Source organism: Canis lupus, chromosome 1 (genome assembly GCF_003254725.2).
Source record: "Canis lupus dingo isolate Sandy chromosome 1, ASM325472v2, whole genome shotgun sequence".
NCBI lineage: Eukaryota > Metazoa > Chordata > Mammalia > Carnivora > Canidae > Canis > Canis lupus.
Window position 1 is genome coordinate 85,391,773 of NC_064243.1, and position 27,923 is coordinate 85,419,695.

At 41.6% G+C, this 27,923-nt stretch overlaps 1 long non-coding RNA gene across 1 annotated transcript; it reads left to right on the plus strand.

The window, feature by feature from the left end:
- Positions 1-3,992: 3,992 nt before the first annotated feature.
- On the plus strand, positions 3,993-25,916 carry LOC118352393 (uncharacterized). The gene is made up of 3 exons (XR_004809436.2): positions 3,993-4,376; positions 19,328-19,368; positions 23,646-25,916. It is a non-coding gene; the product is annotated as an uncharacterized LOC118352393 (long non-coding RNA).
- The last annotated feature ends 2,007 nt before the right edge of the window (positions 25,917-27,923 follow it).

Consider the following 27,923-nt stretch of genomic DNA (forward strand, 5'->3'; position numbering starts at 1 on the left):
GAAAAATAGGCTCTTTCTCAAGGGATATACTGTGGCGCAAAGGTGTATTGCTAAATATATAAAATGTAAATTACATAAAATTATGTAAATTATGTAAGAGCACGGTTTCTGTGTATCCATCAGGTAGCAAGTTGAGTGGATCATACATCTGAACATGAGATAGAATAAACTTGGTGTATACAAGAGCTTTAAAAGTATACTATAATGTAAAGCTAGTGACCACCAAAATGCTCTTTTTTAAATTAGAACCTGCAAGATCTTTGCCTTGCTGTGTAAAAGAGGGGTATCGTCAAAGCAGGCAGTTCATCTTAGCCAAAAAGTTCATGTTCAAGGGCAATCAAGCATATAAAATGGCAGCTATAGGTGTCCTGTAGCAGTCTGAGATATAATTATTGATTAGCTTGTTTGGGACCTTTCAACATCTCCAATCTTGTGGCCAAAACATCCTGTATTTGAAAGCATGCCTAAAAGGTAGAGAAATTATTGATGCAGAATTGTGGAATATCAGTTTGAAATTGGCAGCCTGGATTTCAGTCCCAGCTCTGAACTCACTACCTCTGTTAAGTCGCATTAGGCTTCCTGACCCTCAGATTAGCCAACTCTATGAAGTAGGGCCTACTTCATAAGACTGTGGGAATTAATCAAGCTGAAAACAAGAATCTGGCTTGGAGTAAGGCCCTAGACATGTTACCTGCTGTTACTTGTTGACATCGTTGGTGTATTTATTTCTATGTTCTGTAGTGAGACTAATGTGCTAACTTCGTTTCATCAGCCTTCTCTGCCATTGCTGAGATTTCCTAAATTTATTATTTTTAAGGATTTTTAAATCTCTTTACTTGAAGGGGATAGAGAAAGAGAGCGAGAGCTCATGAGCAGAGAGGAAGGGCAAAGAGAAAGAAATAGACTCTCTGCTGAGCAGGGAGCCCAACCCAGGGCCGAAGGCAGATGCTTAACCACTTAACTGACTGAGCCATCCAGGTGTCCCCATGATCTCCTAAATTTAATAGTGTAACTTGCTTAGTTCTGGTTCCTCCACTTCCCTGAAAATCTACCACAATTCAGAGAAAAAGAGCAGAAGGATAAACACAGCTGAGTGAATGTTTCCTCTCTCTCCATGAGTTCAAAAACAAAGTCCTGTTTGTGACTATCCTGTATCGATTAGAAATACCTATTTTCTGGGAAAATCAAATCTAAGCATCTCTGGCTAATGGGTATCCCTTCAGAGGACTGATGTGATCAGAAAGATAGAACAAGAGATGCCTGAGTGGCTCAGTGGTTGAGCATCTGCCTTTGGCTCAGAGTGTGATCCCAGTCCTGGAATCGAGCCCCACATCAGGCTCCCTGCATGGAGCTTGCTTCTCCCTCTGCCGATATCTCTGCCTTTCTCTCTGTGTCTCTCATAAATAAATAAATAAAATCTTTATTAAAAAAAAAAGATATAGAAAAATAATTAACCAGTTTGCTTGGATAGTAAAGTGAAGTTTAGTTGAGGAGATGTGGTGAAACTGCAAAACACCATCTGGGGAAGCAGACAGGAGATAAACACCCAGAGGGGAGAAAATGAAAACAAGTCAATCAAAGATACTCACAAATTGAAATACCTTAGGGCAAAGGTCAGGCTGACTCAGGAGAATATTAGCTTTTATCTGACCAATGTTAAATTAACATCAATACCTAGAAATATTTATATACGCATGTGGAATTCCACAATACATCCACGCATTGCTTCCACAATCACCCATATGTACAATTTGACTCTCGAAAGTAAAGAGTAGTAACCTATGACTCATGACACAATTGTTTTCATCTAATCATCAGAGTTGGACAGTCACATATGGCAGGTATCAACACCTACCTCTTGGGGATATTGTGATAATGAGTTTCAAAAATTTTTTTCAGTTGAGGAAAGGGGGAAGCAAATCAGGGGTGGGGTTTCGTGGTTATCAGACACAACTATGATTCCTTTTCCTGTTATCCAAGATACATCAGGCCCACAGCCTCCTAACATACCTAATTATGAATGAATTGATATTCTTCAACCAATAAAAGCTTTCAGACAGTGGGACTCTTCCCTAAATTCAGCCTGAAATCAGCATGTTCCAAAATAAAAAACCTCCTAAACACATCAAGATCTCGTTTTTGCAACCATTATGAGTGACCTCCTTGTCACATCTGGATACTTCTTACTCCTCACAGCATTTGACATGGTTGGCCACTACCCTCTCTCTTTAGCATTATTTAATTTAATTTAATTTAATTTAATTTAATTTAATTTAATTATTATTTTTAAGATTTTATTTATTTATTTATTTGAGAGAGAGCACAAGAGCACAAATGGGGTAGAGGGGCAGAGGGAGAAACTGACTTCCCACTGAGCAGGGAGCCCAATGCAGGGCTTGATCCCAGGACGCCGAGATCATGATCTGAGCCAAAGGCAGATGCTTAACTGACTGACCCACCCAGGTGCCACCTCCCCACCTTTTTTTAATGTGTTTTTATTTAGATGGCAGGTCTTTGGATGAATGATATTCCTTCATCTCAATTTTCCAAAATTTAACCATTCTTCTTTTTGTGGCTACTCTGATATCATATTTTTTTCTTTTAAGTTTTAATTTAAATTCCAGTTAGTTAACATATAGTATACATTAGTTTTAGGTGTAGGATTTACTGATTGATCTCTTCCATACAGTACCCAGTGCTCACAACAAGTGTACTCCTTAACCCCCATCACCTCTTCAACCCATCCCCTACCCCTACCCCCTCCGCATATATTTTTCTGGGTTTGGTATCTGCTTTGTAGGTTCTTCCTTATCTGTCCATTTTAGTTTGTTTTCTTAGTCCTGTTCTTTGCTTTCTGGATTCTCTACTTCTGCACAGTATCACGCATTATTATTACAGTTTCTCATATGAGAAGCACTGGGGGAAGAAAGAGCTCAGAGTAAGACCCGGTCATCACAGAAGGTGTTGTGGAATACATGGTATTTGACTTAGTTGCTTAAGAACGTGGTAAAAGGGGATCATAAAGTTTCTGGTGTGAAATTGAAGTAATGCTTGTGTAAAATTCTCTTGTTCTATTGTCTGTTCCAGCTTGCTCTTCATAAAGGAAATATTTTCCTCTAAAGAAAACTAGTTAGTTTTCATGTTAGTGCCTCAAGTCTAAATGAAGTCCATTTTAAAGAGCTATAGAAGAAAAGATGCTTGGCTCATTCCTTACATTAAAATGTGCTCATTTGAATTCAATAAAGTATCACACTGAACAATTCTGTGACTCTTTAGTCCTCTGGCTTTTCAAACAAGAATTCTTGTGATGGGCGAGTAGCTGCTTCCATTTGGAGAGAAAAGTGCACTTTATTCTCCAGTCTTATATTCAAATGAGGGGCTGAAAAAGGAAATGACACAACTTTTCAAAATAAAAGGTTTAACTTTAAACACAATTTCCGAAGTATTAATATTTTAACAGAATTCTTTTGCATCACACACACACACACACACACACACACACACGGGGTAAACATTTTAAAAGGAGATTTAGGGGCACCTGGGTGGCTCAATCATTTAAGCATCTGACTCCTGGTCTCAGTTCAGGTCCTGATCTCAGGGTCATGAGATGGAGTCCTGCTTAAGATTCTCTCTGCCTCTGCCCTTCCGGCCCCCACTAGTACACACGCTCTTTCTCTCTCTAAAAAAATTGTTTTAAAATAAAATAAAATAAAATAAAATGAGATCTAAATATGTTTCAACAAAAGTGAGAACAGAAGATAAAAGTCATCTCGGGAGGGTGTGGATTTGGATGGATTCCCCAAAGGAGACAGGTGGTGAAGCATTTGGATGACTCTGCAATTTTGTGGAACATTTTTATATTTGCAAAGTGCTTTAAAATAACTCCTCTTGACAAGCATGTAAGCCAGATAACCATTATCATCTCAATTTTTTCAAAATATGAAACAGAGATCGGTGAAGCAATCTGCCCTCTTCCAAGAGAAAATGGCGTGTGGTAGCAGATTAGAAATCACTGAGCCTGAAATTCTATTTTGCAGTGTGAGCCAGTGCCCAGGACGACCCGTTGGATGAGTGTGGCTGGGCGGTTGCCAAATCTCAACAGACAAAGCAGCACACAATGTGATAGCTCATCCAGATGATTTAGGTCAGAATCTCCCCGTGACCCTGGAATCTCAAAAAAAAAAAAAAAAAAAAAATGTAACCTGAATGATCGCTCCAGCTCAGGACTTTACAGTTAGCTTTCCTGAGGTTGGACCACCAAGACACAAGTGCTCGGCAAGGCAAGGAAGAAGTTTCTCTCGAATTCGATTGGGCTGAGATAAGTCACAAGAGGGATGGGGATGGTGCCGAGAGGGAGGCACTGACTACACAAACAGGTGAGTCAGAAATGTTTCCTGTGTCTTCAGTTAGGACACTTCCCCTCACAGTACAACCATCTTTATTTTACTCTTGGCTGCCTCTAGGGCATGCTGGGGAACATCTGTCCTCTCTCTGAATATAACCGGAAATGTTATTTAATGTTTGTATTTTAAATAATTTAATACTAACGTCTACTATTCCACGCCATATTAAAATCATTGCTCCCAGGGACCCTTCGGGGTTCTGACATGCTCCACGGGGGCCCAGCTGTGGAGGCCCTCACAGAGGCAGAGGCACGAGCCCAAGTGCTAGGTATTGCTCAACGTCAGTGCAAATTAAAGAGAAACAAAGCAGCTTGTTTTGCCTCTTCAGCCTCTCTCGAACCAAAACACAGGAGGACCTGAGCCAGCAGAGCAAAGCCACCGGCAAATGACTCACTGGAAATCTTGAATGTTTGCTAAGTAAGGTCTTCTGCTGCATTCCCAGATCAAAGAGCCTGGGCCCTCCTTCCGCTGCCGGGCCTGACTCACACAGGAGAGGGCTGAAGGCCTGTTGCCCCTGCTGTCTGCCTCAGGAGACTCACCCCCCAGCTCTGGGGAGACACTTGCTTGGTGGTGGGATCCTTTGCTTTTGGGTTCTCAAAATTATTTTTGCACTTTTGTTTGTTTTTCTGTTTGTTTGCTTAATGGTTATATAATAGGGGCTCCATCTCAAACTTTTGGAAGGAACTGAAGATTTTTTTTTTTTACAGCAGCTGGAAAGTCTTCACCCGTGATCGTGTTATTGCAACCTGTTAGCACCTCTGTCATTTCTCACACCAAGGTTTCTCATCCTCGGTACTATTGACATTTTGGGTGGTTTCACTCACTGTCGTGTGTTTGCAGGGGCCACCCAGAGCATTGTAGGATATTCAGCAGCACCGCTGGCCTCTCGTGCTAGGTGCCAGTAGCATTCCACTCCCACCTCCAGACACTATCAAGTGTTATTGGAGGTGGGGGGGTCAAAATTGCCCCCATTAAAAACAACTGTTTCAGATGGCATATTTTTGCAAAGCAAGAAGTCGATTTGAGATTTATACAGGGAAACACTTTAGGAAATTCCTTACAGAGAACTCAGTCCATGCTTTTCATTTCACTAGGAGGAAGGCTCAGAGAAGTGACTTGTGCAAAGTCACCTCATCGGATGGGTTAGTGGGTCAGATCCCCTTAGCTTCTGATCTACTTATTTTTCTACTCTTCTGTTTGTGTGACTTTTGTATTCTTCCTTGAGTATGGTACACAGTCAACACTGGCTTTGTGGCTCTCGAATTCCCACCCAGGGATCATTCCCAGCATGAGGCTTGATTCTTCATGGCTCTTCATACTTGTCCCCGGCAGACAATGACAGGCTGCATGGGTGATGACAGATTCTGTTCTACTTAGGAAACCTAGCTTTCTTAACTTTGTGTCCTTCTGCTAAAGAACATGCAAGAAATGCCCAAATGTTCTTGTGTTTCAAAACTTGGTATCCCCCCCTCCCTTTTTTTTCTGTTCCTTGTTAGTTTTCTATCTTCCTAGGGCAATAATCCAGTGATTTAGGGTACATATTCTTCCCTTTGTTCTGGCCCATTAATCTAAATATGAGCCCTAAATTTCTCTCCTGGAAAGCCCCTGCTTCCATTCAAATTCAAACCCCCATCATCTCCCATCTGGACTAAGGGAAAAGTCTCCTTGCTTCTACTCTTGTTCTGCTACAATCCATAATCCATTCTTCACAGATCTTTTTTTTTTTTTTTTTTTATGTAAATCAGACTATGTCACTGCTCTGCTTAAAATCCTCCCATGGCTTTCTCTTACATTTAGAACACAAATTCCATGCCCTGGCCCACAAGGCCTCATGTCTTGCCAGCTCCCCACCCCCTCTGCTCTAACTACACTGGCCTTGTGGTTGTTCTCAGACATTCCAAACGCTGCCCACCTCGGGGGCTCTGTGCTTGCCCTTTCCTCTGCCTGGAATGCTCCTCGCCCATGCTCCTGTGACTGCCTCCTTATCATTCATGCTTCATCTCCAAAAGTCAATTCTTCAGAGAGGTTTCCACCTAATTAATATCCTCACCCCTGCTTGTACCGTGGTCACTCTGGGCCATATTATCTAGTTTCGTGGCCTTCCTGGAATTTATTGTTATATCTTAATTTGAATAATCCTATTTATTACTACCTCTCTTTTCCCTATTCCCCACCACAATGTGTCAGTCTTCTTCACTACTGGATCCTTATTCCCAAGACCCAACAGAGAGTAGCTAGGTGCTCAATAAATATTTTTGAATAAATGAATGAGTGATAAACCTATAGCACACTTACTTATGCAAATAGAATTGGAGATCCTTGGTATCCTTTTCTAATAACCATTACCCTTCCATTCAAATTCATCCTTCACTTCCTGCCCCATTTTCCTTGTGCTACATAATACAGCAGTCATAGCCAAAGCCCTAAAGTGCTCACTTGGTGACTTCAATTTAATAACCCATGACCTATCTGACTCGAAGTTAGTCACTTAGACTTCATAAAATTTCCCAATGATACGAGATGTCACCAAGAGTCTTGCCTTTTTTTTTTTTTTTTTAACCTTAGTCATGCATTCATTTACCTGAATAACATCATCTAGCAGTTAGGCCCAAAGCCAAAAGAACCCAGGAAAACAGAGTTACTTAGCAAACTTCCCTTATTCACTTGGGATTACTGCTACCATTTCCCGCCTCCGGATGTTGTACAAACAAATAAGATGTTATCTGTGGAGCATTTTCATCTTAATAAGAAAGATTTGTACACATGAAAAGGAAGCTATTGATTTTCTGACTTTCCAATGTGTCATTTATATGCCTTTTACTAATAATTGTATTTAAAAAGGTCAACTTTTGTGCATTCCTCATAAGTCAAGGGAAATCTAGCTGCTTAAGGCATTTACCCAAGACATTCCAATTTAGAATTCAAGAATGTTTAGGAATAAGAAGCAAATTTCAGGCATTTCTGCATCTTCTACTCTGTAGACTCCAACCGTTGTCATAGACCATAGAATATCCAAGAGTAAGGAAGCCTCTTATAAATCACCTGATCTAACCTCTTGACTTAATTTATTTACTTTTTTTAGATTTTATTTATATATTTGACAAAGAGAGAGAGAGCACAAGAGTCGGGGGAGCAGCAGGCAGAGGAAGAGGGAAAAGCAGGCTCTGGGCTGAGCAGGGAGCCTGATGATGTGGGACTCCATCCCAAGACCCTGGGATCAACACCTGAGCCTAAGGCAGACACTTTACAGACTGAGCCACGTAGGTGCCCTAACCTCTTTATTTTATAGATGAGAAAGCAAAACCCATAATATTATGTACCAGATTCCTTCAGTCTTTTAAGTAGTCAATGCCAGCCTAATGCCATCTTCCCCTCCTTTCACTCCAGAGATAGTTCTGGGATAGAACCCATTGCTTCTCATGTGTCATTATTTTATTATTGTCCTTTCACTTCCAAAGGTCAGGCTGCAAACCAGGAAGGGGAAGTAAAATGCTAACATTGATATCTCACCAAGAAGAAGCACATAATTTTGTCCTACTATTTCCAGGTTTTGGTCTTTTAGTGAGAAATAACCACTCTAGTTAAAGGTATGCAAGTATGCATCTGGAAAGAATTCAGGTCAGCATGGTCAATATTTCCAACCCTTGGCTAACCTGAAACGCTCTCTGGAATGCTCAGCAAGCTGGAACAACACTGGATGCAGAAGTAAGTAGTGGGGGACAAAAATTTAAGGAAAAAAATATGTTAACTTGAAAAGTATTTTTGGCTGGAAAGAGCTGCTTTTAATTATTCAGCAATTGAATGAGCAGTAAGGGAGCATAGCCGAGAAATAAAAGACAACACCCGGTACAATGAAACCAGTCACTTCCTTGCACGGAAAAAAAAAAAAAGACAAGAAAAAAGAAAAAGAAAAAGAAAAGAGAAAGAAAGAAGAAAGAAAGAAAGAAAGAAAGAAAGAAAGAAGAAGAAAGAAGGAAGAAAGAAAGAAGAAAGAGAAGAAAGAAAGAAAGAAAGAAAGAAAGAAAGAAAGAAAGAAAGAAAGAAAGAAAGAAAGAATAGGAACTAGTGTTTATAAAATACCAAGACTTTAAGGAATTAAAAGTCAAGAGTGTGTGTGCTGTGGATCATGAAAAACTATCAAGTTAGGTTATTTCCTACCCTTTTTGAGAATGCAGAGCAGTTGCAAATAAAAATTTTTAAAGCACTTCCATTTGTAGAAGTTAAATTCAGTTAACTCCAAAATGGAATTCGTTTCTAGATAGCTGTAGGAATAGACCAGTACTTCAACACACACACACACAGAGGAAGGATAAATTGAGATGGCTCCATATAGAATTGCTACCATGATTTCCAATCATTATGTGTCTAGGGCCGCAGAAACCCAATTACCCTGTAAGAGAAAATCTAGATGAAAGTAACCAGAGTAGTTGCTATATGTTGAATCAGCTACTTCTCACCTGTTAATACAGAAGAGATAAATTTAAAATAAGCCTTTAAAATGTCAAGCTGGGGGGAAAATGTATCAGCGAAAGGATGGGCAGGCTCTGATAAAATATGAGCACACTATCGTGGTGTAAATTCTACTTTCTCTTCTATTTCATGCTTCATTTTATTCCTTTTCTTGTCTTTTTCTTTTTCTTTTCCTTTTTTTTTTTTTTTTTGCCCTTCTAAAATCTAGCAATAGAGAAGACTAGAGAATCCATAGCTGGGCTATTTCATAAATAAATGGTTTTCTTTTGTAATAGTCGATGTTACATGAAATGTTTAACTCTACATTCAGTTTTCTTCATCCTGGGGTAGTCAAAATAGCCAAACAAAACAAAAAAACAATAGCATGGCAACTAATATGTGAATATGCTTTATATCTTGGAACACTATACTTCTATTTTAAAACATGAAGAATTGAATCCTAAAAAACACATTCTATGCAATGCTAAGAATTATGTGTATATGTATATATATTTAATACTTAAGTTTTTAATTTTTTAAAAAAGATTTTATTTATTTACTTCACAGAGCAAGAGAGAAGGAGGAGTGGCAGGCAGAGGGACAGGGAGTGGCAGGCTCCTGGCTGAACCGGGAACCCATGGGGAGCTCCATCCCAGAACCTGAGCTAAAAGCAGTCGCTTAACTGACTGGGCCACCCAGGCACCCCCTTAATACTTAAATTTTAAAATGAATCTTCATCACATATAAAAAGTAAAGAATTGAGTTTTGCTGACACGAATCTTTTTCTAATATGATACAGAGAACAACTATATATGTCAGAACAGAAATAATCACAATATGCTAGAATCTGGTTGTTATACCTTGGTACAAGCAACATAGCTGGTTATTGGTTGGTTTCACCAACATTAAGGGATTTAGTGTAACCATCACTGTGCCCTTACCAGGCCCAAGCTCAAAGTATTTCCCCTCATCCCCTCTTCAGCTCTTTTGTTGCAGATAACAGCCACATCTTAAGGCACTCAGCACCCACAAGAGAACTTGAGCAGATTGGCTCCAGGACCCGTTGTACTATTATTGTAGCAAACTACTACCAATTAAATGGCTTGATTTAACACAAATATGTTATCTTACAGTTCTAGAAGTCACAAGTCGGAAGTCAATCTCACTGGGCTAAAATAAATTGTCAACAGGACTGCATTTCTTCTGTAGCCTCCAATTTTTAGAGATCACTTACTGCATTCTTTAGCTCATGGCCCCTTCCTCTATATCAATCCAGAAGCAATGTAGCATCTTTGAGCCTCTCTGAGTCTTTAAATTTGACTCTGACCTCTGTTTTGTTTTGCTTTTGTTTTTTTGTTTTGTTTTGTTTTTCTTTTAAGATTTTATTTATTTATTTGAGAGAGAAATAGCGAGAGAGAGCACAGGCTGGGTGGGGGTGCAGAGGGAGAGGAAGAAGCAGACTCCCTGCCGAGCAGGGAGCCCAATGCAGGGTTGATCCCAGGACTCCGGGATCATGACCCAAGCCAAAGGCAGACACTCAACCAACTGAGCCACCCTGGTGCCCCGTGACCTCTGTATCACTTCTCCTTCTCTGACTTCCCTGTCTCCCTCTTTCCTCTATCAGGATCCCAGATATTCCAGGGTAATCTCTGTATCTCATCTCAAAATCCTTAATCTAGTCCCATCTACAAAGTTCCTTTTGCCACTCAACATATTCATGGTTTCCAGGGATTCGTAAGTGGATATTTTAGGGAGGCCATTATTCTGATACCATGCCCTCCCATTTTTTTTTTCACTCTCTCCATCCACTTCCTAAAACTGGAACTGCTTTCATTTCAAATCCCCAAATTACAAAAGATCTTGCTTCATCTCTGTGTCTGGATATAGGGGGGGGGGGGGGGGGCTAACTGCCCTGCATTCCCTGGTGGAATTCAAGTTAATACTCTGCCTTCATTTAAAATGGAACATGTCTGAACTTACTAAAGAGGAGGCAGCACAATTAAATTCTTTAATGAAATATGCTTTCTGATGATCACTTTTGATGGGATCATATGAGTGTACAACAGAACTCTCAATATACTTCTGAGGAGTAACAGAACCCAAAGGAGGTATTTGTAAATAATGTTACTTCTTTGAAACACTAGCCTCTGGGGATCTTTTGCTCTTTATGAACCACTGTGAAATCTCCCTTCATTCATCGATTCCACAAATATTATTGCCAGCCCACTATCTGCCAGGCACTATGGAAGAACCTAAATATAAAGGTGAACAGAAGAGATATAGTTTCTTCCCTCACAGGGAATATGAACTACAATCTAGTGGAAGAGACACACACCTTACATAAACAAACAAATTAATATATAATTGCAAAGTGTTACAAATGCTCTCCAGGAGATAAAGAGAATTTGGAGCTGAAGATGAAATGCAGGGGGCATGCATAGTCAAACCAGGGAAGATTGCTCTTAGGGGCGTGTGTGGACCCACAGCTGGGAAACAGAGTTTTTAGCATTTAGTTTTTAGTATTTAGAAACTTTAGGAGTAGTAATAAAACTGGCTAAAATTAGCCTGCTTTTTGTCATCATCATACGCTGACAAGTCTAAACAATGTCAGTAATAAATTACTTTTCCCAGAAAAAAAAATTTTCTTGATCTAAGTTCTAAACAGTTGCTACAGTTACTGTTGAGTTTTGATAATATACATGTAAAATGTAAATCAGCACATTTTTATTACCTACCCTTTAACAACACACTGTTTTCAACATGGAAGTTAATTTGAAGAACCACTATACAATCAGCCCCTAATGTACACGGACTCAGTACTATGATCTGAATGTCTGTGTCCCCCCAAAGTCAGTTGATCCCTTCATCCCCAATGTGGTGTCTCTTGGTGTCTCTTGTGGTGTTGCTTGAGGGTGGGTCCCTCACAATGGGCTTCCTGTCTTACTGAGGAAAGACACGAGAGATGACCTGCCCTGCACTGTCTACTCTCTACCATGTGAAGCTACCACAAGAAGATGACCATGTACAAAGTATCAAGTGTGCTCTCCCCAGATATCAGGTCTGCCCGCACCCTGATCTTGGATTTCCCAGCCTCCAGACTGTGGGAATTAAGGTTTATTGCTTAAACCACCCGGTCTATAGTATCCAGTTATACTAACCTGAATTGATTGAGAACTCTCAGTGACCTGTATCTGTTTCTACCTGAGGTTCAAGGAGATGTGGAATAATCTGAGTTAACTTTGGTCTCTATTCAGGGATCTTAACCTTTGGTTCCTTTTGATACCATTCACTCTACGCCATGTGTCACACGGTGATCAAATGCGAAGTGCTCACTTACGTCCATATTGAGGATGGCAAATTGGAGAGAAAAGACTGGTTCTTGAGTTTCTTTCCCATTTCTGGGATAACTGCTGCTAAACTCACATGAAAGTCACAACGCAACTGCGTGGGGAAGGACTGGACATAAACCTCTATCGTGGTCAAGGACATAGAAATGCTGTAATGACAGCTATCTCCCTCTGCGGTGTTTGGCTAAAAAATCAAAGAAGTTAATCCAAATCCTTGTCTGTACCTTGTGCAAATCATCCTCCCAAACCTTTGAAGAGTTGGCTATTTTGGAAGTTTTCTTCATGTGTGATATTTTGGGGAAAGAAAAAAAAAAATGTATTCCTTCTTTTCATCATTTTGAAAAGATTCATTGATGGGAAATGCAGCACAGTGTCAGTATAAGAGTGAAAAGGCTTTTCTGGACACAGTGGAGTGTTCATTTGAAGCTGTACACAGAGGAAAGGCAAATTTTAAAAAGTTAATCCCAACCTTTGAAGTACTCTAAGATCCAAAAGAAAATGTGGACACAAGAAGATCAGTCAAGATTTTGCTTTCAGCTGAGGCTATTTTTCTTTTCTGAATTAGCTTTTTTTCTGGAGTGAGCTTTCGATGAGGTTAATCAGACAAATAGATTTGCAAAGAGACAGAAGTGGCTTTGAACAATGTGTGTGAAACTCCAGGCATTTAAATTTTTTCCTTGAATATCAGCCTACACAAAATGTAAAGATGACTGATATTTATATGACAATGAATATAAGAAAATGGGCATTTACATGGAAAAAAAATCAAATTTTGAAAAAGACCAGCAGCAACAGCAAAATCAAAAGGACAATGTTTGAATGCCGCAATCACTTTTACCAAGAATTGGACACTTGGTCTAAAGCAATGTATCAAATATTGCCCATGTTTGCTACCATTTCATGATTTTGTCTGGCCTTTTGCAGCCGAGATCTTTAGAAGTTTCTACCCAATGACAACAAATTTATGATAAATTTTCTAGTGAAGATACTTTAGTGCAGTGTATTTTTTTTTGAGTGAAGAAAAAATGAGAATTTGAAAGCCACTAGAATCTATTTCCAAAAAGCAATGATATGGCCGATTTTATAATATCTGAATATTACTGTGTGGTAAGATTTTTATTTAATTCTATTAGATCTGAATATTGAAAGATCAATTTTAATGAAGTCATTGACAAATTTGCCAGATTAAGTTTTGAAAACAGAAACTGTGTGATATTATTACACATTATTGTGACAGACAAATATATAGGTGTAAGGTTTTTTTTTTTTCCTTTTAAAAAAATACACATTGATGTAATCCCAAAGTACGAATTTTGATCAATGAGGAAGAGCTCAGCTTTCAAAAGTCAAGACCAAGACATTCTACAAAAAACGAACAGCAAGGGCAAAGACCGTGAATTATGAAATAACAAGGATTGTTTCAGAAATTCAAAAGAGGAAAATGTAGCCAAAGGAAGTGTGTAAAATAGAGTGTCCTGGACTGTGCTTAGAGAAGCAAGCAGAGGCCAGATGCTATCACCCTGCAGGCTACTGCGATGAATTTAAATTTTATTGTAAGCACAAAAGGAAAATACTGAAGTTTCTTAAGCAGAAAAGAGGTATGATCAAATTTATGGTTTTCCAAGATAACTCTGGCTGCCGTGCTAAAAATAGATTGAAGGAGAGCAGAGTGAAAGGTTACTTGAGAAATCTAAATGAAAAGTTGCTGTGGCTTGCATTAAGATGAAAGTAAAAGAGATGACATGGGAAGAATAGATAGGCCTGAGATTTGGCAGATAAGTTGGGGATCTATATTTGGGGCAGAACTGATAGGATTTGCTCACCAAGAGGATGAGAAGAGTGAGTTGGAGAAAGAATCAGGAACTCCCAGATTTCTGGCTTAAACAATGAGTGTATGGTGGTCTCACTGGGGAGATAAGGGGACACTGGTTTAGTGAGGATATTCTTTGTCTTGGGGTTCAAAAGCAACGTTGCAAGAACAAGTATCAGTAAAAATAAAATACAGGGTTACCTGGGTAGCTCAATCATTTATGCAACTACCTTCAGTTTGGTTCATGATCCCAAGGTCCTGGGATCGAGCCCCACATTGGGCTCTCTGCTTGGCAGGAGAGTCTACTTCTCCCTGTCCTCCCAACCCCTGTTGTCTTTTGCTATCTCTCTGTCTCTCTCTCAAATATATAAATAGGATATTTAAAAAATAATAAAAAATAAAATACAAAGTGATACCATCATTAAGATCTATTAAAAACTATATGCCCACACATATATATTTATTGTCATAGAGAAAATGAAGACAAGATCCAGCCCATACTTTCATTTTACATGGTAGCAGGCTGAGGCTGGAAGGGGAAAGACAACTCGCTCACTGAGTCAGAGCCTGTAAAGTCATCTTCAGGTCAGATTCCTTGGCTCTCATACTCCAAATACTTCAACCAGTTTTTTGTTTGGGGGCTTTTTTTTTCATAATCCTTTTTTCTTTATACTCTCATTCAGTTATTAGGTCACGTCTGCTGACAGAGCTTGTGAACTCACTTCTTCCTAAGGGCAGTGTGATGCCACTTCCCCAGTGGACAGTGATGGTTCTTCCTGCCTTCAGATCTTTCAGGCTAGCCAGAGCATGATCCAGAGAAGCACAAGGAATGCCAGCAATCAAGACATTTTCACCCATCAGATCTCCTCTTCTCAAGTCAATACCTCCAAAACCATTCTGAAAGGCTCCTAGGCTCTTTAAGAAGAGTGTCATTATTCAAACAATTCATTCAGACAAATAAATACTGATTCAATGTCTACTGTTCTGAAGACTATGAATGATTCAAAGTGATGATTATTGGTCCTTCCATCGTTTCAATGTGGTTGGAAAGAATAAATAGAGAGGTAAGAATTGGTCAAGGAACAATACTGGTCAGTACAAGATTCAGCATCAAAATAGGTAGCTAATACAGGAAAGGCCATGATATTTCAGAAAAAGCCATTCAAGTGGTTGAGACACATGAAAGATTATGGGGCCATCATAATCCATAGAAATCAAAGAAGAGATTTGTTTTAAGGGAAGAAAAGGAAGGAGGTGCCTGGATGGTGCAGTCAGCTGAGCAACCATCCAACTCTTGGTTTCAGCTCAAGTCATGATCTCAGGGTCATGAGATGGAGCCCTGCAGTGGGCTCCCCATTCAGTATGAAGTCTGCTTGAGATTCTCTCTCCCTCTGCCCCTTCCCTTGCTCTCTCTCTCTCTCTCAAATAAATAAATAAATCTTAAAAAAAGAAAAGAAAAAGGAAAAGAAGAAGAAGTAAAGGAAGGCAGATGCAAATTTTAACTGAGAGAAACCAATCCAGCTCAGGGCCTGGCCACGCCCCAAAAAGAGTCAGAAGTTTCCATGAAGAACTGTGGTATTAGAGACTGGACTTCCTGGAGGTAGAACAGCTCAGCTGAGATTAACTGATCACTATACTCATAGTGATTCAAGTAAGCCCCACCACAAGCCCATGAGGAGGTGGTATCCTAGCTCCATTTTACAGATTAAGAAATGGAGGCCCAGAGTGGGTATGTGACCTGCCTCAGCCACACAACCAGTGCAGCAGAGTGCTGGGTTGCAAACCCAGATGGTTGGGTTAAGAGAGCCTGTGCTCTTAACCACTGCAGCATGTGGCTTCTCACGTGCGTGCTGGTGGTTTGGAGCACTCAAAGGGAGGAGGGGCACCAAAACGACCAAGATGAAGCCTGGAAATAGTGAGCAAGCATAAGAATAAATGAGTAGCCACGAGTCACAGCAGAGACAGCGTCAGATCGCAAGGACAGAAAAGGGCTCCAAGGGCCAGCCTCCACACAGTCGGCAAGGGGATGACCATTGAGAACAGGCTCTGGAAAGAACTAGCTCCTGGCTTGGAGAGGGAGTGGGATTAAAAGAAAACAAAAGTTACAGGGTGAGCCCAGCCAATGATCAGCCTCCCTAGAGGTAAATTCCTGGCAGAAAGCTGGTCTGGCTGTCCATGCCTTCGCTACTGGCCAGCTGCTTTTGTCCTTGCCTCTTAAGAAGAATCATGGCAGCCTCTGAATAGAAGATAAATGCGATAAAACTTTATCGTGGAGATCGAGCCTGAAATGCTTCATGCACACTCTGAACCTCATCTTCTTTTCTCCTTCCCGAGGTAAAGAAATTGTTTTAAAAGTATAAAGAAGCATGGCCAACGACATATGTCATATGCTAGGATGCTGAAATTCAGGATGAGGGTCTGGAATTTAATCTTGGAGGTCAGAGGGAGCCACCGAAGCTTCTTGAGGCAGGAAGAGGACACAAGTGGCATAGAAGGATCCTCACGTGACTGTGGTTTATAGTTTGGATTAGAGGAAAAAAAGAAAGGTGACAAGTGGAAAAGTTTAAATGCAGCCGAAGACATGTAACCAGGTAGCAAGAGGATTCGAGAAGGCAGTTAAGTTAAAACAAAGACAAGAAATGTGAGCTTCCAGGAGAAATCCCGGCTTCTAAGGGTGACTTCTAGCAACCCTTGCAGAGCTTCTTACTGCAGTGCTAACAGTTTAGAAAGTATTTTTGCAGCACACTCAACAACATCCTGAAAAAAATGAGTCCCTGTGAATAGAGGTGAACCGTGTAATTTTAGGTAGACTCATAGTTTCCCTTAAAAACATTCTTTCATCCATGATAAATATAGCTTTAAGCAGTATCCCACATGATTCATGTGGCTGTAACACACCCAACTAGTTTTTCTTTCTAAGAGACCCATGAATCAATTGCCTTTGTCTAAGAATTGGGACAATTTGCGAGGATCAGCTTAACAGATAATAGATACACACCTGAAGCAAGAGTAATGTTGCTGAAAATAAACCGTTTCTACTCTGGTATATATACATATAAAAAATTAAATAATCTTCTTTCATCAAATCGTTTAATACTCCCAATTCTTTGTAACAGGCTATCTGCTCCATTATTTGTCCTTAGTCTTTTTTCTTAACCACTATTTTCAAAGATATTTTTTAAGCACTTAGGATGAAAATCTAAGAGTAGCTTTGTTTGTTTGTTTATTTATCTGATGGAGTCCAATGTGGGGTTTGAACCCATGACCCTAAAATCAAGAATCAGATGATTAACTGACAGAGCCACCCAGGGACCTCCTCTAAAAGTAGCTTTAAAAATATCTTTACTAGGGACACCTGGGTGGCTCAGTGGTTGAGCATCTGCCTTTGGCTCAGGTCGTGATCCCAGGGTCCTGGGATCGAGTCCTGCATCAGGCTTACTGGGCTTACTGCAGGGAGCCTGCTCCTTCCTCTGCCAGTGTCTCTCCCTCTCTGTCTGTGTCTCTCATGAATAAATAAATAAAATTTAAAAAATATATATCTTTACAATCCTGTCACTCGGCTTCTCGGTTCCTTCATCAGTAAAGTAGGAAATTGGACTGGACATCCTCCCAGCAACTAAATCAATATGATTCTGTTAATATTTTCATGCATATTTTTCTGGTGATGCTCTTTAAAACATCTGGGATTTTTTTCTATATACGCCAAAATAATATACAGACTCAGATATTAAACACAAATTTAAGAAATTCCATAACCGACATCCGTTAGCTATTATCCAATCGATCATAATTATTTTGTGGCTATAATCTATTAGTGACTTGCTTATCAGTTCTTGATTGAATGGAGAGTTTTTCCAGAATGTTCATAAATATAACAATTTGGATCCTATCAAAGAGCTTTCCTTGGTGGAGCCCTTTTAATAATGTCGTTTGGCACCACCCTCCATATCCCCACACCTTTCCTGTGAACTGCTGTCCAGCCAGATGATTAAAGGGATGGACCCTGATGTCATCCTTCTGTTTCATGGCCCTGCCCCATGACCACGGTCTATTGGGACAGGGGAAGGCAAATGACTCCAGAATTTGGAATTGGAAGAGAGAGAAAGAGAGAAAGCTTTGTCTTTCTAGTAGCTGGAGTGGAAATCTAACATTGGTAATTCTCGGCAATTGTATTTTTCCATTTGTTCATAGAAAAATAGAAAAAGCTAGTCCACAGAGAGGGGGGTGGTGGGAAACCTGAAATAAGACAAATGGAGGAACAGAGGTGTTCAAGTCTCAAGTCCAATTTGTTCCTGAGACTGAGTGGTTTCTATTTCAGATTTGTCGAGTGTCCGGGACCCTTGTTATAAATGCTCCTGGTCTGCATCACCTACCTCACATGTTCGCCTCTGCAGCGCAAAAGCTGTTGTACAACAAGCAGTGCAAGGCTGCCTGGCCGGGCTCTCCCCAGCCTCAGTGCAGGGAGTCCCAGCTCTGGTGGTCACTGAGAGACCGTCTCTGATAGAGCATGTTCAGGACAAAAATAAGGGAAGCAGTCATCTTGGCTTGAAGTAATAGCTCACACCAGCAGACTGCCAGGTCATCCCCTCTTCGTCTTCGAGTTTACCTCCCAGTCTCTGGAGTAGGGTTGTCTGGAGCAAAGTAAATGGTGCAACTGCCCAAAGGTTCTTGTAGAATGAAGGCTCTCTCGGGTCCCTCGATGTCTCAAGCCTATTTCAAGTCACACATCATGAACCGTGAGGGTTCTCTTCATGGTGCACTTCATGGTGAGGTGCTCAGCTTCCTACAGGCAAGGAGAGGGGGGGTGGCAACTGGGCTGGTACTAGAAGTTATCCCACAAGCATCCCCCTCCAGGTGAGGGACAAAGTAGGCCTTTCTATAGAATGTGGCTTCCTCCTACAGAGCATAGTGTACCCCTCCCTCCTCACCCCTACTCCCACGTGAATGCAGGTTTAAGGCATGAGCCAGTTTGTCACAATAACAGGGTCCTCTCTGCCAAGTAACCCAAGCCCAGACCGGTAGGCTGACTCCCATTAGAAATTCAAAGTCATAAGGTCATTAAAAATAGCTTGCTTTCCTTTTTCCTTCTTAGGTATTCCTCAGACTCTCAAAAAACTCAGGCTCATCAGCAAGCTCTAACAAGACCACATTTGCATTTTGTCTTTCTGAAGATTCATTTGAATCTGTCCAAGGATATTAAAATACAGTACAGTCCTCTTTTTAAAGTCTCATCATAGTCTATGGCCCCAGATCACCACGGCTCCTGAGAGTCTGTCTCATCCAACCTCGTCTTTTTTTTTTTTTTTTTTTTTCCACAGAGTCATGGCCAGAGCCTCAAGATGACTCGGCTTTAAGTCTGGTAAGGCATTTTTAATAAAAACTTCTGCTTCTGTTGGAAGACTAGGGAATGCAGACCAATCCTCTCATAAATGATGACTAGGAAAGCCGGATGAAATCTTCAGAGACAAAAAAGTCTTGAAAGCATCGCAGGACCAACAGGATAACAACGATTAACCAGTCCCAGATATAGAAGGGATGGGAATCCAGATAGATAAGCTTGGTACTATAGCCATTTTTGGATTGGAGTTATTTGCCAGTTGGAAAAAAGATGGCCAAGAAACTGAGCCATACTTTTGATGCCTTTACAGAGCTGGGAGGAAAAACATCATCAGTGTCCAGTGTCTTGCTTGCAAGATAGGAATTCCATAAACTGTCCCTCACTTTGGACTGGTAGCTCCAAGAACTGCACCCTAGAAGTTAGAATAAGCCAGAGATAAACTCTTCCCTTTAGGAACTACAGATATACTGAGTGGCCTGGAACATATCAAATCTGGAACTTGGATAAATTTTGCTCTGAAGTATTAATGTCCCAAGCACTTGGCTAAAGAAATTAAATATTATCTTTGGTGGACCAAACATCATTCTGGGCTTCAAATTATTTGTGCACTTTGTGTTTGAAAAAATATTTGCTGGGATGCCTGGGTGGCTCAGCAGTTGAGCATCTGCCTTTGGCTCAGGTCATGATCCTGGGTTCCTGGGATTGAGTCCCACATCAGGCTCCTTGTGGGGAGCTCCTCTGCCTACGTCTCTGCCTCTCTCTGTGTGTCTCTCATGAATAAATAAATAAAATCTTTAAAAAAAAAAAAAGAAAAAACATTTGCCAAAAACTATGTGTTGCACACAACGAAAGGTTGGGCACTTATGGAAACTAGATGCCATGAATGTAATCCACAGGCAACAAAAATAGGCTGCAGAGGATCCAGATATTGGGATTTTAAAATACAGGTAGGAACTGTGTTTGCCAGGTTTCATGAGATAAAAGTCAAACTTTAAAATTTTGGCAGAAAATAGGAAACAAGTGGCAAATTCAATATCTTAGAAATGAAAATTTTGATACTTGGAATCAAGAAGTCAATCAACAGGAGTGCCTGGGTGGCTCAGTCAATTAAGCTTCCGACCCTTGGGCACAGGTGATGGTCTCAGGGTCATGGATCAAGTCCTGCAACAGGCTCCAGGTTGGGCATGGAGACTGCTGAAGAGATTCTTTCTCCCCCTCTCCCTTTGCCCCGCCCTGGCTTGTGCACTCACTTCACTCACTTGCACATTCTGTCTCTTTTAAAAAAAATAAAAAAATAAAAAAGGAAGTTAATCAACAGACTTAAGCGATACTAGACATAGCTGAAAAAAGAATTAGTGATTTAATCCAGAATGAAACACAAAGATATAAGGATGAAAAAGACAAAAGAGGAAGTGAGAAGCATAGAGAATGCATCAAGAAGATCTCATGCATTTCACTGGGATCTCAGAAGGACAGATGACAGAGCAGAGACGTAATTTGAAGATGAAATACAGCACTTCTCACACTGTACTCTTGAAATACTTACAGCAAGATGATTCTTAAAAATGAAGGAAGACACATCAGGTGTGGTCAGTCGCATATCCTGGCGGCCTCCACTTACACAGCTTCATTCCCATCTGGTGTTGCATCCTTGCTCTGCGCAGGACCAACTGTCCCTGCTGTGCCCTTTACCATCTACTACAGGATCACTCAGCCCAGCAGATTTCTTCCATGACTGTGCAGTGCTTGGCCACATAAAATATTCCGCTGCTCTTATGCTTCTCTGGCCTTTGAAGAAACTCTTTATCCCCACTACATGGGGATCCTGTAGAAATTCTGACTTCTGCCTGGCTCCCCACACCGATATTGTTGACCTCTCTGACCTTCTTTCCCCAAAACCTGTGATGGGGAGAAATGGGGAAGTGATTCTCGTCTCCCTACCCTCAGAACCTTGGCCAGACCCCTTATCAAAGGCTCCAAGTCTTGACGCTCTCCCACTTCCCTCCTCTCTCCTGGAAATTCTTCTCTACTTGCCAAGCGGAAAACTGGTTTAATCTGGTACGTTTATTCTAAATTTTCTCTCTTTTGCCCAGACTAGTGGATTTGCCATTCAAAGGGCAAACATTTGATTCTCTGTCTAGTGTTCTTCACTTTTCCCCAGAAATAATGAAAGGCATAGAAAAAAAAAAAAATATATATATATATATAAATCAATTGATCAGAATAAAGGCAAAGAAATAAGAAAATCAACCCAGGAACAAACTTGAATAAATATCTCAAATATTATTCTATAACATATGAAGCCAGCAGTCTCATCAATGCAGATAGATAGATAGATAAATATAGACGTAGGTATAGATATAAATATAGATGATATACACAGACAAAAATATGTTAAAACTGCTCTGGTAAACCTGTGCAAATTTTTTTTATCAGGATTTAATTTATTTATTCATGAGAGATACAGAGAGAGAGGCAGAGACACAGGCAGAGGGAGAAGCAAGCTCCATGCAGGGAGCCCCATGTGGGACTTGATCCCAGGATCCTGGGATCACAACCTGAGCTGAAGGCAGATGCTCAAACGCTGAGCCACCAGGTGCCCCAAACCTGTGCAAATTCTATAATTTTTGGCCTTGTCCAGTGTTCAAACTTCTCAACGGTCTTTTATAAGTTCACCAAAATAGTAGGGAGTGATTCCTCAATGATTTATGTAAGCCTGTGAGAAATCTACCATGTAAAAGTGCCAGAGTTCATTGGAAGCCCAGTTTACAGGCCTACCTATTTCAGGAATCCAGGAAGTGTAGGAGGTAATGTGGACTCCCTGAAAAAAGGAGGGGGGGGGGAGTGGAGAGAAGGGCCTTAGGGCTTAGAGCCAAGTCTTGGACACTGAGATTCAGAAACTTTGGAAGGCTAAATGGACTGCTCTAAATTCTAGGAGGGGTGAGGGGAGATGCATCCTAATAAATAGGGAATTTGAAAAGCAAGGGGCCCTTCTCAGGTCTCAGAGCACACGTTCAAGAACTATTCGGAGGGGTGGGCACCACGAGGCCATATCTGGGGGCGCCCAGTGCCACCGTCACTTAGTGCCAAGCTTAGAGAGGAAAAGTAGGGAACCTGGAGCTCAGAGGGCCCTCCTTTATGCAGCAGAAACAGCACAGGGAGGGCAGCCCGATAGCAGTGCCCACGGGAATGACAACAAGGTCCCCCACACCAAGGGAGGGACAGATCAGCAAGAGCAGCGGTGGTCGTGGGGTCGGGCAGCAGGCAGAGTCTGCAGGAGCACCGCGGGGGCACTGGCGACCACCACAGAAAGGGGCCAGCAAAGGCAGGAGGAGGGTGAGTCACTCAGGGCCCGCAGGAGGCCAATGCGGGAGGAGGACACACCAAAGAGGCCCCGCTTTTGGTGGTAAACATCCCTTAGATGAGCAGCCAAGCCAGGAAGGAGCAGACGATCCCCCTCTGATTGCACAGAGGATTCCTGGGCCTCACCACAAAGCTGCTGCACCAGAATATCTGAGAAGAGAGTCGAGGAATCTGAATTTTAAACAAATTCTTTGGGTGCTCTTTGAACAGGACTTGCCTGTTGATCTGAGCAACTGGGACTCCTGCCCCGGACCGTAACTTTTAGGGAAACTTTTTCCAGCCATGCCTCCTCACAGGGCAAGGTGTCCTAGGGATCAAGGGAACCTGCCTAGCAGCATCCGTGCCCACCCATACACAGCACCCCTCCCACCCCACCCAGACTGTGCTCCTGGCACCCAAGACCCTACATCCCATGCCCAAATAACACTGGACCAATTCCAGGGCCTGATGGACCTCTCCCCCCCGCCCCCCCATCTGTTCTCCCGTAGTGGCTAAACCTGTGTGGTGTACACAACTCTAGAAGCAAGTGTTTGCCAAGGAGCTTGGTGGGCCATGGGGCTTGGACCTGCCTGCTGGGCTGACCACCTGTGCCCTCCAAGTCTCTCTCACTGGGGCCAGAGCAGGTGTGGGGGAAAAGGGGCCCCCCCTCTTTCTTTCCCTCCATCCACACTTCAGCCCTGTGTCCCCAGACATTAGGGACATCTACTGGCCTAGACCAGACACTTACTCATTATTTTTGGCTCTTTTTGGGAGTCATAGGAGTTTTGTTTAGTTTATTTTTTGTTTTTGTTTTGTCTTGCTTTACTTTGTTTTCAAGAAACTGAGAGGGAATGAAAGCCCTTTGAGTCCAAATGCCAATTAGAAAATGAATGGATGCTAGAATTTAATCCTGCTGTGACTTAACCAGCTCTTGATTTTTTTTTTTCCCTTGGCAGGTGAAGCCTTGAAGAACAAGCGTTCCTATTCAGCGGCATCTGAAAACTTGGAATTCATTCAGTTAAAGTAGTATCTGCTGAACATTTATTTGTTCTGTGTTGCCCATTGTCCTAGACAGTGAGTCTCAATAGGGCGTGAGCCAGGCCATTGGATAATTCAAGTTGTATACATGGGATGCAAATGGGACAGCTGTGTATGGGAGTATGTTCTTTTAAGGGCTAAAGGGAGTGCCCCAGACATGCTAGAGCAAGTCAGTGCGTCTTCAAAGAGACCCCTTCCTTGGATCCTCAGGGTTGCCACCACACACTCACACAGCCCTCCTAAATGAGATCCCTGTGCTTTCAAGTTTCAGGAACAAGCAAGATCAGCGAACGAGACTTTGTGTCTCAACACATATCTGGTCTCTGCTTTTAAGGATTGTTTTTGCTTGGGATTTTTTGTTTTTTTGTTTTTGTTTTTGTTTTGCTTTGCTTTGCTTTGCTTTGCTTTTCAGGCACATTTTCAGGTGTTTTTTTCTTTCCTTCAGTGATGACCCATCCATTTAGCCTCTTCACACAGGACAAGCTCTGCATCTGACACTCACCAATGGACTTTGATAGACTGAGTGTGCTTGGTTGTTCCTTTCTGGGTGGAATATTGAGCAATAAAACTTGGGAAGAGATTCAATTATTCACACTGTTGGTAAAGACAGACATACATCTTGCCCTAAATTTACCGTAACATGAGCCTAAGACATGGGACTCCATACGGGCACCTACCCTGGGAGTTGTATCTGTTTCACTTTTTTGCCAATGAAGCTGTGCCATAGAGGATAAAAGCAGCAGAAACAGGAAGCAGTGACCAAGGAGTGGGCTGGGAAGTTCCAGCTGCCCTCCTGCCCTAGTTATAGGGAATAGACGTGACTCATTGTTAAGAAGCAAACAGATGTTGACTTGGCTAACAAAATCCCATGCAGTATTTAAGCTCTCAGGGCCCCTGCTTCCTCTTCTGGGAAAAAATAAAACAAGGACAGGTTATTATATTTGGACACCTGGATAGCATTGTTCAATAATGGTATGAAAAAAATAGGCAGATATATATTTTTTTGAATGTGCTATTTTTTATTGACCTTGAAGATCACCTTCCCCTGGAACATAACTATTTAGGGAAGATGAGCTGGACAAGAGAAGCCCCCACAATCCAACAACTTTAGCTGTGCGGATATGTGAGGTCTACCATTTAGAATGAGATGGAATTTTCAGGTATGCACACCAATGAGCAAATTCCAGGCCCCTACCCAAACATAGAAGTCCAGAGGCCCAGCAGTCCAGAGGTTATAATCCTGGCCCTATATTAAATAGCTCCGTGGCCTCAGTTTCCTTATCTGTGAAATGGAGAAGCTTGACTTTCAAGGCTCCTCCCCCTCTATTCTTTTATGGAATTTTAAAGAGTTGAAAATACATACTTATATTGCCCACTGTCTCCATCATCCATCTACCAAAAGAATACATACTTTTATGAGATAGAAAATGTATCTGTTAACAGTTTTCTTTCACTGTAAAAATAAGAAAGTATGTCATGGCTAATACTGGGTCAAAGGCAAGATGTAACATGTAATGGAGTTAAAAACATTTCCTTACTTACCACCTCCCTGGGTGGCTGTAGTCATCCAGTGAGATCACATCCTTGAGAAGTTGATCATGTATTGCACTCTATGGAAATGTTCCCTTCAGAATTCGTATGTTGAAACCAAATCCTGAATGTGATGGTATTGGGAGGTTGGCCTTTGGAAGGAGCTTCGGTCATGAGGGCAGAGCCTTCATGAATGGGATGAGCACCCTCATAAATGAGACCCCTGAGATCCCTTGCCCCATGTGCCATGTGAAGTCATAGTGAAAAGTAGGCTGTCTGTGAACTCTCATCTTGATCTTGGACTTGCCAGTCTCCAGAACTGTGAAAAATTAATTTCTATTGTTTTATAAGCCACTCAGTCCATGCTATTTTGTTACAGCAGCCTTGAGGGAATAAGGCAAAATGTTGATACTATTACTAATAGCAAATATAAATATGCTTACCCAAGAAACATTGGTCAGGCACTTTCTATACATCAGACGTCATGCTGAATATTAAGAAGACATCGACCCTGTTTTCCCAGACTCACAGGAAACTAAAAGAGCACAATAAAATGATGACAATTTTTTTGAAAGATCTTATTTATTTATTTGTGAGACAGACAGCACAAGTGGGGAGGCGAGGGAGAAGCAGGATGGATGAGGATATAGGGATCGAGGTGGGCCTGAGCCGAAGGCAGACGCTTAACCGACTGAGCCACCCAGCTGCCCCAAAATGCTGATAGTTTTTATCCTTAAAACTGTTTTCTACCTTTATGAAAAGTTTGAACCTGAATAAAGGAACAAATTGCCAAAGCTATTTCCTCCCTATTTTCATGCATTACGTATCTTTTTTAAATGTCCCTGCCCCCAACCTGAGGAAAAACATACCTGAGATTCTGCAGAAGCTTAGCTAATTTCAGTGCCAGGTGAAGAAATACGAGAGGCTACAGTCTATTAACTGTTGGCACCAAGTACGGTGGCAAGTACTTAATGGGCTCCCCAGCAGTGACGAGAGACAAATGGATGATAACCTCACCGTAAAGGATAATAGAAGCCTGACCTTGGGCTATGAACAATGTGCTCTGTGGCCTTGTGACTGCAAAGCCCACTGCCCCCCTTTGCACTTTACACTTGGGTGACACGGCTCTTACCCGCTTCTGGGTCCTTGAATGTAACCTGCTGTCTCAGGCCGCTGCATTTTCTCATTCCTGTCCTCTGCCTGGAACAAGTAATCCCCCATCACTCCTTCCTCCTCCCTCCTCCTTCCTCCCTCCTCCCCCTTCCTTCTCTCTCCTGTCTCCCACAGGCGGCTGCTCAGTATTCAAGATGCCACTCCACTCCTCTTCCTGCCCAGGGCCTCCTAATTTCCCTCCCTACTGCCCTCATGCCACCCCCAGCATCCATCCCCCTGTCTCCATGAAGTGCCCTTGCTTACACACCAACCTGTCAGCCCCGTGGTGTCATAGCACTTATCACCATGTACCAGAGAAACTTCTGTATTTTGTTGATTTCTTCCACAAGCACACTGGTTCTAAATGGAGTAGGTTTTGTCCCTCAGGGGCGTTTGACAATATCTGGAGACATTTTTCCTTGTCACAACCTGCCAGGGGGTGGGGGTGGAGAAGAAGGTAGAGCTATTGGCATCTAGTAGGTAGAGCCCAGGGATGCTGCTAATCAGCCTACAATGCACAGGACAGTGCCCACAACAAAGGATTATCCAGCCCCAAATGTCTGTTGTGCAAAGTTTGAGAAACTGTCCTGGACTCTTTAATTCCTTTAAAGCAGGACTTTTTTAGAGGCCTCTTCCCATCAGCTCTAAGCGCAGTGTCCAATGCTCAGCAGGAATCGGTACCAATTGTACAATTAAATGAAATACATCTTGGGGCACCTGGGTGGCTCAGTGGTAGAGCATCTGCCTTTGGCCCAGGGTGTGATCTCGGGGTCCTGGGATCAAGTCCCACATCGGTCTCCCAGCAAGGAGCCTGCTTCTCCCTCTGCCTATGTCTTTGCCTCTCTCTGTGTCTCTCATGAATAAATAAATAAAAATATTTTAAAGAATAAAATTAAATAAAATCCATCTTGAAAATATCATTGAAAAAAGTCTTAACTACAGCTCTCTGAGATAACTAATGATTAATTTGAGTATGTACCACAAGTTAAAGGAATGTCAATACTCAGGATGAAGATAGATGACACCCCTCAGTATTGCCCTGACACTTCCTCCCACCCAGCTCTCTCCACTCTGTCTCCTTTTATACATGTGCACCCTCTCCCCTCTCTACTGTCATGTTTGAATTCCACTGTGAAGTAGGAATTTGCACATAGTGCAATACATTGTTCCACACTTATTATCATAGGCATTTGTTCAGCTTAATTTTAACATTTAAATGGACAGTTGCTGGGTGGGATGCTGGACACTGTAGAAAACAACAACAACAAAAAAACAAGACATGTAAGAAACTAAACCTATCCCAACCCAACCTGGGAAATTTCAGGAGAAGTAGAATAGAGGAAATGCAGTTTTGTTTTCATGAATGCATCAGGGAATGCTTCATGGAGGAGGAGGCCTTTGATTTAGGTGTTCACACATGTTTCATCAAGTGCTTTAAATATGCCACACATTTGTAATCATGTTGTCTCTCCTTATCTGACATCTGACCAGCAGAGTTATAAGTGCTGCCCACA